We start from the raw sequence: 15,626 nt of genomic DNA, 5'->3' as shown, positions 1-15,626 counted from the left end.
CTAAACAAAAAATGAAATTCAAAATTATGCAGGATCCCTGACTCAGAACTATTTCTCTTTCCACAGATGTATACTTGACTTGCTGAGTGTTTCCAGCATTTTGTTTTTTATATAAATAACTGAATACAAAAATAGTTATTTTAGAATTTAAGAATCAGGATACAGGTAATGGCAATATAGGCTGTGCCTTAGCAAAATACATTGGCTTCTTTTTTCTTTGATGTGCCCACAAGGGCTTGCATATGATTTGAAATTTTGCAGTTGGATGAATGGGCCCCAGTTATGTTGATTGTTAGTCAGCAGATCCGTAGAGAATTACCAACTAACCATAGTGCATGAGTCAGTACATTTCCGACTTCCCCACCTGGGCATTGGAATGCACAAGTCTGGAATACTCTGCAGTCAGATGTCCTACCACTCCATCACTAGACTCAGGCCTGAATGCAGGGCGAAGCTTAGTCACGCTGAGCTAAGGGCCTGATGCACTTCCCACCTGGCTCCTCAACATTCTGCCAGCCATGGTCAAAGGAGATGGCACCCTGTGAAATGCTGGTCTCAGCTGTGAAACCTGAAACCAAAAGGAGAATGCTAGAAATGTCCAAATCAGATCCGTGCCAGAGAAAAAAAAATTATGAGAGGCATAGATATGGTAGATAGAATATTTTTCCATGGTGGAACTGTCAGAGAGCATCAGAGGTGTTATGGATGAGAAGCAAATGCATCAGGAAAGAAAGGATGCAGTCAAGGTAGATTTTATTCATTCTATAGAGAGTGTGGTCTGTCTGCTTACTCAGAGTTTCTCTCCTTACCAGAGTCCAATGAAGATTTACCACTGGTTTCTGAGATAACAGGTTGCTATTTGAAGAGAGATCTTGTAAACTAGGGCTGTTTCCCTGAACTTCTGAAGAATGTGAGGTGATCTCAGTAAAAATGAAAATTCTTAAAGGGCTTGACAGAGTGGATGTAGGGAAAGTGTTTCTGAAGGCTGAGGAGTCTAGAATGAGGGGCAACAGTCTCAGAACAAAGGATAGGCCATTTAGGACCGAGATGAGAAGCAAGTTCTTCACTCAGAGAAAGGTGATACACTGAAGTTCTCTACCTTCAGCCATTGAGTTCACCCACAACAGTGACCGATAGATTACTGGGTATAAAGGGAATTAAAAGGGACATGGAGATAATACAGGAAAACGGCACTGAGGAAAATCAGTCACGTTGTTGATGAAAGGCACAGCAGGCATTAAGGGTCATGGGGGCTACTCTATCCTAATTTTTATGTTCTGTTAATTAATTTCTGACATAAATTGATTTTTAAGTAAATTTATTGTTTTTTTTATTTTGCTTAGTAATTTATTTTTAAATTATTTATATTTATTGCTTTGACTGTCATACCCATTGAGAAACAATTGAAGTGTCCAGGGCAGCACAAGCTGCTAGAGAACCATCAGTGCGGTGGAAGCAGGGCGGCAGAATCAATCACCTGATGCCAATCATTGCTCTTCCACCACTTCGCTCCATGGGACGCCCACGGCCATTGGACCCACAGCTCCATCAGTCCCTCACAGCCACAAATAGTACACAGGGCTGCAGGAATGTGGTGGGGGCTGAGGAGAGAAGCAGCCCAGATCATGCATGATCCAGATGGAGCACAATCTAGCTCCAGAGTCCGGGTGATGTGAAACAATTACCTGAAAGTATTCTCACTGCTTCCACCTTCACTGGACTAGAAGCTACATCAAGACCCAAATCCTGAGTTAGTAAATCACCTTCCACAGTGTGATCCTGAAGCTGCTTCACACAGAGCAATGGTATAATTGAGATCTTAAATCAGTTCTACAGGCTGGTCTGGATCCACTTGGCTCTCTAAATTTCATTTGTTATACACGCCATCCCTGGGTTATGAACGCCCAACTCATGGACACCCCTACATACAAACCAGCTCCCATAATATTATTCAATTCAGAAGTCCAACATACATACTTACGTTCATTCCTACAAACAGCAGAACTAGTTTCCTCTCTCTCTCCCCACTTTTAGTAATTGTTCTTTTTTTAAAAATCAGTCTTATGTGTTTTCTGATGCCACTCATTACAATACTGTGGAGGTATGGTTATCACCTCAAGTGATTTTTGCGTATTTTCCAACTTACAGACAAAATCGAGTTATGGGTGCCTGTATAAACGGCGGGAAGGACCTGTATTGTAATTTGCTGTCATTCTCTGAGATGTCTTCAAAATGGGATATAACAATGGTCATGACTCAGGGTATTCTGCTGGCTGTCATGCATGTTGTATACAAAAGTTTATTTAAAAACTGCAGATGTTAGAAATCTGAAGTAAAAACAGAGAATGCCGGAAAAGCTCAGCAGGTTAACCAGCATCTGCGGAAAGAGAGAGTTAATGTTTCAGGTCCCCACACCCTTAGTCAGAACTGAGGAATGGAGAACCCATCATCCTTTTCCTCTTTCCCTTTCTTTGTGAAGTCTGGTCTGCTGGGCATGTCCCAGTACACCAGACTATTCAACATTAGCAAAACATTACACAGACAAGGAAGCTTAATCTGATTTTAATTGCCCCTTAACTGCCAGGTTATTTCTCCCATCATGGAAATTCCCTTTGTTCCACCCATTGCCTCTGCATTACCTAAACTCACTTGTTTCTCTCTATTCCAGTTCTAACAAGGGGTCCTGGATATGAAATGTTAACACTTTCTCTTTCCACCAATACTGCCCGACTTGCCAGGTTTTTCCCAGCAGTTTCTGGTTTTATTACACCTGTTGTACATATTCATTTCACTGCTAGACAATAACTCCATGAATCTCACTCTTCCATTGCTGCTCCTACCACCTCTACATATCCCCTACATACAGCAAGCTATCCAGATAGGACCTGGTTTTTCATACTCCACCCTTTATGTCTGGAATCTCCAGGATTTGTTTTTGTTCACTTTTTGCTGTGTATCTAAATGCTGCCTTTTCATGACATCATCCCACCAACAAAAGGTTAACCCACACAATTCGAACACTACCTCCACTACTTCTTCCCATTACATCATCAAAGAATCACAGTTTCCTCCAAATAACCACCAGGAAGAGAGCTGCAGTCAATTTTTCCTGTTTCCATACTTCCAGATCCTCACCACCCTCTTTACACAGAACCAGAGCACTCAGTCTCTGTCAGAAATGACCCCAGCCGAAGTTTCCAATCCCATAGCTTTTTCAACCTCCAAGGTTGCCCATTTCCATCTTGATGGCATCAGCTGCCCATCTCTCACTGAAATCCATCAGCTGGAGACTCCAATATTCCAATCTTCTCCTGGCCAGACTCCCACCCTGTAAGTGTCAAGCTAAACCATCCAGTTCATATCCCACACCAAGTCCCTGATACCTCAGCTGAGCACATCATATGCTAAGTTCACATCCTAGCTTTACAGACCTCTCCCGCCCTCTCATATCTAAGCAACCCCCCCCCCAATTCTCTGCCTTCTTTTCCCCCCACTTTATCCTACCTTTAACTTCAGCTTTCTGAGTAGCAGTTTTCTCCAAGTCCCTCCACACCTTTTTTAAACCCACATCTATGCCCAAGCTTTTGGTCACTTGACCAATATTTCTTTTGACAAAGGGTCTTAACTTGAAAAGTTAACTGTTTCTCTTTCCACAGATGCTGCCTGACCTGCCGAGTATTTCCTACATTTTCTGATTTTGTTTCTTTTGGCTCAGTGCCCATATTTAAAAAGAAAACAAAACACATGAAAAGCACTACATAAATACAAATTGTTGTTTTGTCACCACAGCAATATTTTCCAAACCCATGTCTTTATTGGGCACTCTGGACTTCTACTCTCAGTATGCCCATTCCTGCCAGGATCTAGTACCTTGAGCAATGGTTATTTTAACCGTGAGCAGAGACAGAGAGAGTTGAGGCTGCATTAGCTGAAGGGCATGAGCTCAGTGTAACCCAGACAACACGAGGCAATCTCACAACACAGACACCAGAGAAGGTAAGGGAATGGGAACCTCTCCAACTCTATGAGCCATGCTTCAAGTTGAGTTCAGTGCAGTGATGCTGGGAGAAGCACAGAGTCCTAATAGACTCCAGTGAAAGCACAAACCCAATTAGGAGCAGCTCTTCAATCTGGATGTTTGACAGGGCTTGGCATCAAGGCAGTGTCGTGCAATATTTAGCTAATTTTTATTGAAGTGGAGCTAGGGAGGTACGTTGCCTCGAATAATAATGTGAACTTCTGCATTTATTGAGTTGGTAGTGTAGAAGCTTTAATATGTATGATTTGTCCACCACAAAGCAACAGACTTTCAACTGACTTTCTACAGAAATTGTATTACCAAACGAATCACACATGCCACAAAATTTTCCAAAGCTAAATCATTCAACAGGATTTTGTATTAAGGGGCCTTCTGGGGACCTTTGGGGCACATCCAACAATTACTTAACAAAAGTCGAAGTCTTAAAACACTGCCTATATTGAAAGTGGTCTTTCATCCAACATGCAGATGGCACCAGCCCAGAGAAGTCCATATAAAGTATCATTTGTGTGTCTTAAGTTCATTGAAACAAGCTGGGCTATCCACAGCAGACCAAAGCTTGGCCTCAAATCTGCTGCCGTGTCCTCGCACACTTTGGCCAGAATTGGAGTCAGCAGAATGTACAAGTGGTTGGTTTTCTTGCAATATCCTACACACTAGAGCCACACTAGGCTCATAATTCAGCCTACAGCATATTAAATTATAGCTTTTTATTAATTACTGATGTTGAAGTAACTTAGTGTTTACTGTTACTTTCTAATGCTGCCAAATTTCACCCATGTAGGGATGTTTTCATTGCAAATACAACTCGAGAGATTGTTCAGCCTACACTAAAGTATGAATGTTAAAACATATACAGCAATATTCTTGCTATATAAATAGATATCTGATATTGTAAATTTTCTTCTCTTAACTCATTAAAAGGAGTTCATTATAAGCAAAGGGAATTTAATCATCAAATGCTTTCCTACAAATCATCAGCATAAACCAGATCACATTCAAAGTGATGTTTCAGCGCATCTCGGCTGCCAACTACAAGTAAGCAAAATCCCTGCAGTAACACGTCCTCGAGAAAAGATGAAGGGTGAGGGAAGGACAGGATTGCCAACTCTTCAGCCATCATGGAGGTAAGAAAACCTTTTGTTCTTCTCTATTAGAATTTTAAATAGTCAAGGGAGTGGAGTAATGGGATATTGCAGAAATCAGCTCTCTAATGCCAGCAGTATAACTTTCTACAATACACCACAGGATGTCAACTTCAGGAATGCTAACTTTCTGCTAACATTATTTACGAAAACATTCTGCCTCAACTCCTGGTCCACAGGAAGCATGTCTTGACACATCATATAATTAGCTTGACATTTAAAACATTTGCCAGGTGACAAACATTGAGAGTGGAAGTGTGGACCCACCCACATTAACAATCACAAGAGCTTTAGCAACAGGGGACTTGTATTGTGCTGAGTAGGTGGACTAAATGGGAATACAACTGATTAGATTCCACTGCACATACAACTTCTGAATCTCTCATAAATATTTAGTTCAAGCTCCATCGTACACAGGCAGCAAATAACAGTGTTAATGGACATAAAACATAGTTTGCTACCATAGCCACACTATTCCTCTCAGATGGTTAGCTAGATCCAGTGCTGGATTTCCTCTTGTTTCTACTGCCTCCGCTAGGATGGCCCCATCCAGGAGGATGGTTTCATTTCACACACTTTCCCTTTTAACCACGTGGTTTCTCCACATTGTGCAGCAGAGCCACTTTTCAGAGCACGTACACTTCTATATTTTTCCCAGCCTTCTAGGTCAAACTATGACTCTGTCTTTTGCCCAACAATCAGCGTCCTCTACCAGTGGATTGGAAGAGCTGCTGTAGATTGTCCCTGACCTCGGCACTAGGCTTGCTCAAAGGGACAACTGGTCTGTCCTCAGCTAGACTGCTGCAGAGAACTCTCTTTTGAACTCAAGCCACATATGTTGGAGAAGGGAATGTTTGCCTGGGTCTATGAGTTTTATCAGAATACTGCAAGTGCTGGAATTACACAAAGACATAATCAACAGGGTAGTGGCTCCACCCAACAAAAGTCCAGACTTTAAGCAGGTAAAAGGTAGGTAAACAAGCAGATAAAGCTCCATTTCAAATCATCCTAGAATCCGACGTTGTCTACCTTCAATGTTATTCCCGGTGTTCTGTTGTACTGTAGCTGGAGAAAATCCCATCTATTTAGAGTCATAGGGTAATACAGCATGGAAACAGGCCCTTCGGTCCAAATCATCCATGCCAACCATTGTGTCCACCCAGCTAGTCCCATTTGCCCCTGTTTGGTCCATGTCCTTGTTTTAGCCCAAACCCCTCCTATTCTTGTACTTTTCCAAACGTCTTTTGAATTTTGCTATTTGAAAGCCATTTGCCAATCCTCGGCCCACTTACCGAGGTGATCAGGATCCCCTGGATTTTTTTGATAACCTTCTTCACTGTCTATGATACCACCTATGTTAGTGTCATGGGCACACTTATCAATCATGCCTTGTACACGTACATCCAAATCATTTACGTAAATAACAAACAACAAAGGCCCCAGCACCAACCCCTGTGACACACCACCAGTCACAGGCCTCCTGTCCGAGAAATGACCTTCGACCGTCACTCTCTGCTTCCTACCACCAAGCCAATTATGAATCCAATTAGCTATCTGTCCCTTGATCCCATGTGATCTAACCCCCCAGACTAGCCTGCCATGCAGGACCTTGTCAAAGGCCTTGCTAAAGTCCATTTCCCTACCCTCATCTATCCTCTTGGTTACTTCTTCAAGAAACTCGAAGAGATTTGTCAGATGGGATTCCCATGAACAAAGCCATGTTGACTATCCCTAATTAGATCTTGTCTATCCAAATGTTGCTACAAAATATTTGGCACGATTTTATCTGTTGGTGTTTACATCATTAAAAATGACGAGTATTGAGCCCAGCTTGTATTTCATGTTATTTATTTACAGACACTGTAAAGCAATGCCATTTCTTAAATCATGTTTCTGCTTAAAGTTAATGGAGGTATCACTGCAAGCCAAGATTCCTTCTTCAATATTGACAGCCCTCAACATAAAGTAGTAGCACCAAATTGCTCAAAATATGCCAATAAAGGTTTTTTTTCTGCTGTCAATCCTAGCTCAAGCCATACAATACTGTCAGATTCTTTAAAATAAACTCCAATCGTCCAGAGAATTGGCCTTTGGGCTAAATGAAAAGTTTTGCGAAAGCTCACCTCTTGCAGCTTCCAGTTGTCGAGTTTGGCAGTCAGTAATTGCTTTTCCCTAATTGCTTTTTTTCCTCTACTGTTGGCTTGAAGTCCATTGGTCCTTGGATAGGGCAGAATATTAAAAGGGAAAGCAGCATTTTTGCACATTAAACACATTAATGAAATCAGAATAAGTTTTCTTGACACTTGACATTTCAGATTTTCACTCATTTAGCACTTCCCTACAAATTATTTAAGCATGAAAGTCACCGAGCAGATGATAGAACAGAGCCACACACAACACACAGTAATGCTTTCAAGTTAATTGCCATCCGTCTTGTGCCCACATTATTATAACTTTCCATCAGTGCGATGTAACACATTCTTGCTATTTTATGTAACTCAGCTCCAGTGGCAACCTTTCAAGTAATATTCCATGTGCTTCATCTCTTAAAAGTTAATCAGATGTTCAGTTTTATAACTCTGACAAAGAAACATTAGATACAGATTGAGCTAACAGAACCTTGAAGCCTGGGAAATAAAACAAACCAGCATGACTGACCTTGCACATTATCCTCAATGGTGTTTGACAGTTCTTGAAACACAAGTGAAGTCAAACTGCCATTTAATAACCCTCATTTTGTGGTTTTGGTTTCGCGAAGTGGGGATGTGGTTGGTCAACGTCGATGAGTAGTTCCACCCCAGTCAGCACAATCTTTCCAAAACAGTACATAAGCAATCGCTAGTTATTGTCAGAATGTGTGATGAGAACGACAGTGACCCTATCAACCACATTCAGATTAGTTTATTGTCATATACACCAGGGTGCAATGAAATTCCTTCCTTACATGAAGCTCACAGAGTAAACAGTATGCACGGTAATAATAAACACAGCAACAAGTGCAAAGAACGGTGCAAAGACGGTCATGCAATCTGAAGTAGTACGAAAAGAAATGCTAAAGTGACAATTGAGGACAACCTTCACTGCAATCTGATAGCAAGAGGTGTGCAAGAGGATATCCAGAAATGCAGAAGTAGATGTCCTTAATTCTTCCAACTCCATAGGATCCATAATCATTACCTCCTTGAGAAGTGTATCTTTTTTTAAGGAAACCAAAACTGTACACACTATTGCAGGTGTGATCTCACCAAGGCCCTATATAATAGCAACTAGAAATGTTTAATCCTGTACTCAAATCATCTTGTAATAAAGGCCATCACACCATTTGCCTTGCTAATTTCTTGCATGTTGGCATTCAATGTTGGGGGTGATGGTTCACTACTAACCACAAAATCTAGGCTATTATTTTCTATGCCCATTTCTAATTATTTGTTTGTCAAACAAATTAATTGCAAAGAAGCACAAGCCTCTTCCCACTCATGCCTCAATACGGTAAAGTCTGAAATAAGAACAAATTATAGCATAGATGTGTATTTGATTGTTGGCAAGGTCATAGTGAGCTAAAGGACCTAGTTCTGTGCTCTCCGACACTGTAAACTGCCGAAAAATCTCAATATATGCTAAAAGAGAATAAAAATTATTTAATGATTGGTGACCATTTAGCAGAACTGGTAAGACTTGCAAGCTTATAAATTTCCAAAGGGGTTTCCTCTTCTGCATTTGGGTGAAATGGGAAGGGAAGCTTCCCTCAACTCATTGCAGTGGCAGACACCAGCAACTCTGGAGCTGTTGTGCAGATATCCAATTGTGTTTGATTAGGGAGATAGTGAAAGCACTAGAGCAGAATAAGTAGTAATGAAGGCAGTAATGCTCAAAGCAACATCACAAATTGAGACAATGTTAGGTTTAATGAAATTAAGCAGCTTTCAAGTTTAATTTTCCTGACTCTGTGGTGTAATTTTACAATGTTCAATATAGCACATGCAAAAACCCAATGGTTAATTAAGGGGAAATTCCATCTGATTAAGCCACCCATACAGAACCAACTGAGTCTGACCTCTGGATTAAATGTAGTAATCTCTTCATAAAATTACATGGAGGAAACTTTCATTACTCTCCATGCACTTTGTCTCACTACAGGCACCACATCCACAATCTGCACGACATGATTACATGACTCTGAAGTGATATAGCTGGAAGTGACACCGGTTTTGTGTTTTACCTGCCAACCCTAATTTAAGTTTCGTCTTAACATCCATGGATTCGCTGCAGCCAGCAAACTAGCTGCCAAACTGTTTGCAAGGCAAGAAAATGACTCTTATATCACATCTATTTTCTTGGCCATGAAAAGCCATTCAAGCTCATGTTTGGAATGGGGTGTGGTATTTCCCTAATGATTTCCACTGAACTTGAAGTAACACCAATTATAAAGCTAAGTATTAAAAGCCGGTCTGCTTGTGAGTAGCTAAGTGAATGGGCAAGTTGAAAAAAAGATATATTCTGATTGAATCAGTCAGTTCTTTAAAAATGACTAGTTCTTTCCCAGATATGATCATTATACACTTCAAGTTTTATGAATTATTTTTCCACAAGTGAAAAGTAAATGGCACCCACTTGTGTTGCACTGACTGAGAACATTTCCATCCTTTACTAGAATTGGAATTGGTTTATTATTGTCATATTTACCGAGGTACAGTGAAAAATTTGTCCTGCATACCATTCATAGAGATCAATTCATTACACAGTGCAGGTAGTACAAGGTGAAACAATACTGAATGCAGAATAAAGTTATAGAGGAAGTGCAGTGCAGGTAGACAATAAGGTGCAAGGTCATAACGAGATAGATTGTGAGGTCAAGAGTCCATCTTATTGTACTAAGGAACCATTCAATAGTCGTATAACAGCGGGATAGGAGCTGTCCTTGAGCCTGGTGGTGTGTGCTTTCAAGCTTTTGTATCTTCTGCCCGAAGGGAGAGGGTGGGTGGTGTCTTTGATTATGCTGGCTGTTTTACCGAGGCAGCAAGAAGTATAGACAGTCCATGGAGGGGAGGCTGGTTTCTGTGATGTGCTGAGCTGTGTCCACAACTCTCTGCAGTTTCTTGCAGTTCTGGGCGGAGCAGTTGCCATACCAAGTTCTGATGCATCCAGATAGGATGCTTTCCATGGTGCATCAATAAAAATTGGTGAGTGTCAAAGGGGATATGCCAAATTTCTTTAGCCTCCTGAGGAAATAGAGGCTCTGGTGAGCTTCCTGAGGAAGTAGTAAACTGGGTTCAGTAATTGGGCAGGATTTACAGGCAATAATAGCATCCAACAACATTGTTATCAGCAAGTAAGCTGTGCAGCCAATCAAATTGAAGAATTGAATCACCCCAAATCAGGAAGTAAAATGCACTCTTGCTTATTTAGGCATTTGAGGGAAAGTGAAATAAAATTTTGGATATGTGTGAGATTCAGATGGAAGCTGAAATATCAAACTTCCAAAGGAAGTATTTATTTTTAAATTACTGTTGAACACCTTACGTTATTCTAAGAGAATGACAATGCATTCATTTAAAATTAGATTGTTTGGAAGGAATTAAGTCTTAGCATTCTGAAGCATTTCATTCAGTAGGGCTGTACACTTGCAGTGACTTTTACAGTTAGAATAATTCAGACAAGGTTCAGTTTCACATTGAATCACTGATTGTGTAAATTGCCTCAGCAAAGACAGCAACAGGCTGTAGTTGAGCAGGTGAAGTATCATAGTCAATGTGGATTTCTACATTTGACTGCACATATTCTGATGGCAGTAGTCAGGATCGAGGTAGTTTCACTGTTACTACAGCCACAAATTCTGGACCATTATACCTCCAACGTGTTGTGGTTTGAACTGAAGCAAATTGGGAACAAGTAGCTAAATTTCTATTTCCAAATCACTTCACACTCCAAAATATTACCTTATTGAATCATTATCAGATTGAACAGGAGCCAAGATATTTATATTTATTCTGGACACCCAAATGTCTTTCTTTAAAGCTAGTATGCTTTGCTCTGGGCTCTCTGCCTCTCCTGAGCTAATTTTCCAAAGGAAGAGGCCCCTTTTAAACTAAAAAGCTAGAATTAAAATTTACTTTTGGCAGCAAGGTCTTTCCAGGATTAGAAGCTACTGTTACTCCTCAGTGAGAATTCAAAGGCTTGTTTCACTTACAGCATTTTCACATTAATGTTACTCATTGAAGAAAAGACAAAATCAATAGACAATTCATTTCGGAGAGCCGGTTTGCTTAACAGGTATTCTCATTAGAAAATTACCCTTTACACATTCAGGATATCTGCCCTGGGCCATGTATCCATTTCATCTGGTTGAGCGTATGTTATAACTCTTTTGTTGCATACTTTGTATAAATCTTTGAAGAATTTGCTTCATGCCTGAACTCTGTTGGTATGATCTTTAGTGTGAGAAATGATACTGCACAATACATGAGAAAATAGAAGCACAAGAAATAAAAGCAGGGGTCGGCTGTTCACCCCCTCCTTCCTGCTCTACCATTCAATAAGATCATGACTGCTTTTAGTCAGCACCACTTTCCTGCACTAACTCCATAATCTTAAAATTCCTTTAATATCTTAGTCTTTAATATACTGAGAAATTGAACTTCCACAGTCCTCTCAGGCAGAGAATTCCAAAGATTGACTTCTCCTGGGGAAGGGGTGGAGGGATGTAGAAATTTCTCCTCTTCCGTGCTCGGAATTCCTTATCCCTTATTCTTTGACTGTAATCCTTGGTTCTAGACACTGTAGCCACAGGAAGCAACATCCCATCTTCCCTCTCAAGCCTAATAAGAATTTTGTTCCTTTCAGTGCAAACATTTCTCATTGTCCTCAGAATTTAGAAGCCTGCCTACTTATCACTCCTTGTACAACAAACCCAATATCCCAGGAAACAATCTGATGAACAATTGCTGCACTCCCTATATTGCCAGTAACTCCCTATATCGTAATGAAATTGAAGTAAGATGTCTCTCTTTTGTTCTCAAAATATTGCAATAACGACCAACATACCATTTGCCTTCATGCTGAACACCAGCCCCTTTCAATCTCTCACTATTTAATAAATAATCAACTTCTCTATTTCTTTCCCCTGTCGGAATGGATCCTGTTACATTTTCCCACATTATATTCCATGTGCTATAGCATTGCCTGTTTACTTAGTCTGCCTATATCACCTGTTCTCCATCTTACTTACAGCCCACACTGCCACCTGACTCTGTATCACTGGCAAACCTAGATATATTACACTTGATCATTTATCATTCATAAGGACCGTGAACAGTTGGGGCTGCAACAACAATCTCTGTGGCATTCCACCAATCACAGCATCCCACCCTAACACAGAAATAACCAGTTTATTCAGACTCTATGTTTTCTGCCTATTAACCAATGTTCAATCCATACCAGTAGATTACTCCTAATACTGTGTCCGCTCATTTTCTTTAATAATCTTTTGTGTAGCATCTTATTTAAGGCTTTCTGGAAGTCCAAATGCAACACATCAACTATTTTCCCCTTAACCATTCTAGTAGCTACAAACTAAAAGAAATTTTTCAAATGCTATTTCCCTTTCATAAATCTTTACGATTCTGACCATCCTTTCATTATTGTTTCGGTGACTTGTTACCGATTCCTCAAAATTAACCTCAAGCATTTTCCCTCCAACTGACGTCAGGGTAATTAGTCAGTGATTGTCTTTTTCCTCTCTCTCTCTCTCTCCTTAAACAGTGGGTTACATTTGCTGTGTTACAATCAGTGGGAACCATTCCAGAACCTATGGGATTTGGAAGACAACAACCAGTGCATCCACTATCTCCACAACACTTCCTTCAGGATGCAGATCAAAACGCCCAAGGGCTTTATTGCCTTTACTGAGGCCAGGTGCAGGTTGGAGGAACAACACCTCATATTCTGCCTTGGGAGTCTCCAACCTGCCGGCCTTAACATCGATTTCTCTAACTTCCGGTAACCCCATCCTTTCTTTTTCTCCCCCCCACCCACCCCACTCCTTTATCTTCCCTTATTCCTATGGCTCCCTTCCCCTGCCTTGATGACCTGCCCATCTCCTCTCCTCTCCCATCCTTTATTCCATGGTCCACTGCCCTGTCCTACCAGATTCCTTCTTCTTCAGCCCTTTGCCTCTACCTATCACCTCTCAGCTTATTACATCTTCTCCCTCTCCCACTACCTTCCCCCTCTCACATGGACTCACCTATCCCCTGCCTGCGTGTATTCCTCCCCCTTCCCCGACCACCTTATTCTGGCTTCTGCCCTCTTCCTTTCCAGTCCTGATGAAGGGTCTCAGCCCGAAATATCAACTGTTTATTTCCCTCCACAGAGGCTGCCTGACCTGCTGAGTTCCTCCAGCACTTTTTGTGTATTGCTCCAGATTCCAGCATCTGCAGAATTTCTTGAGTCTGCCTTCCACTCCCATTAGTTTCTCCAGATCTAATCTTTAACTAATGCTCATTGACTTGACCTTGTTATTCACTCTAGGTTTGCAGTTTGCTGCTATTTCCAGAATTTCTGTGCCTTCTTCCATGGAGAAAGAAAATATATTTGATTTCTCTACCATTTTCTTAATCCCCAATATAATTTCTCCAATCTCAATCTGGGTTCTTCATGCACTAATTTCAGATAACAATTTCTTTTCTACCTATTTAGAAGCTTTTACAGGCTGTTTTGTCAGTTGACTACTCTTGTATTCTACTTTGCCTTTCATTTTCAATACCTTGGTCCTCTGTTGCTGAATTCTAAGATTTTTGCTTTACTTGGCAGACTTTTCTCAAATACTATCTTCAACTTCTCTGTGTAGCCATAGCTGGACTTTTTTTTATTGATTTTTCTTGCTTAAATGAATGTATACTACTACTTTTAAACTATGTACTAATTCTTTAACCATTAGACAATACTGCTTATTCACTGTTATGACTTTTAATATAGTTTCCCAGTCCTCATAGCCAACTTGTGCCTCAAGCCTTCACAGTTTGCTTTATTCAGATTTAAGACACTGGGTTGATTGAACTACATCACTTCCAATCTTCATATAAAATTCTGTCATATTATCATCACTTTTCCCTAAAGGCTCCTGAACTACCCAATTATCACTTAACCTTTGCTCGTTACACAACACTAGATCTAAAATAGCCTATTTCCTCTGCACACTGATCTAGAAAACTATCTCTTATACACTCCATGAATTCACCTTATACTGCTAATTTGGTTTGCTCAGTTTATATATAGATTGAAGTCCCCATGATGATTATATTACCCTTGTCACATGCACCTCTAAAATCATAATTTATACTATGTCCTGCATTAGCTGTTTGGGGACCAATATACAACTCCTAATAATATTTTCTTTCACTTGCTTTTCCATAATTCCACCCAAAATTGATTCTACGTCTTAAATTTCCGAGCTATCCCATTCATTAATCGTAGAGCTATGCCACTTCCTTTTTCATTTTGCCCAAGTCCTACAAAAGAGAAGTACTATGGAAAACTTAATTCCCAATCTTTTTCATTTTGCAACCTTAATTCTGTAGTGTCTATTCTATCATACTCGTGTATTTCCATTTGTCCCATTAACTCATCTATGTTGCTCTGAATGTTACTTGCAATTCAGACAAAAAGCTTTCTGTTTTGTCTTCTCACTATTTTTCTTAAATCTGACTCTAATTGGTGGCATACTCGTATCCCTAGACAATCCTGATCCTGAGTATCATTACCCATCTTGCTATCTTGTCCATTGCAGAGTCCTTACTCTTTAACTTTCAAAAACTCTCCTCATCAGAACCCTATTCCCACCCCTAACCCTCTATTTAATTTAAAGCTTCATCTGCAGGCCTGGTTATTTGATCCTCTTGAACATCGGCACCAGTCCAATTCAAGTGAGACTGGTACCAACTCCTTTCTCTGGTACCGGTGCCAGTGGCCCATGAATTGAAACCCACTTCTCTCACACATTCAACTCTCCAATCTTATTTAGCTAATGTCAATTTGCATGTGGTTCAGGTATTAATCCAGAGATTATTGCCTTTTATTTTGGACACTGGGTTCTTACTCCAAGTTCGTCTCCAGCTTTAAGCCAGACATTGGGCAGGCAACACAGCCTTCAGAGCTCATACCTGTTATTGCTGAGGATAAAAGGTGTGCAATAATATTATCCCCGATTGCCACTACAATCCTGTTCAATCCACCAAATTGAGTGACACTCTGTACCACAGCTGTGGTCAGTTTGTTCATCTACACCGCAGCCTCTGCTCTCATCCATACAGTCCACTGGAACCTTGTATTTGGGCAAGCACAAGGCTACTTCAATACTCCCTTCTGGATCCCCATACTTGGATCACTGTACTTACACCCTCATCCATCTTAACCAACCAATATTGCAGCATTTAATCTAAGGGATG

Source organism: Pristis pectinata, chromosome 28 (assembly GCF_009764475.1).
Source record: "Pristis pectinata isolate sPriPec2 chromosome 28, sPriPec2.1.pri, whole genome shotgun sequence".
Lineage (NCBI taxonomy): Eukaryota > Metazoa > Chordata > Chondrichthyes > Rhinopristiformes > Pristidae > Pristis > Pristis pectinata.
Note: the sequence above shows the minus strand (reverse complement) of the source record.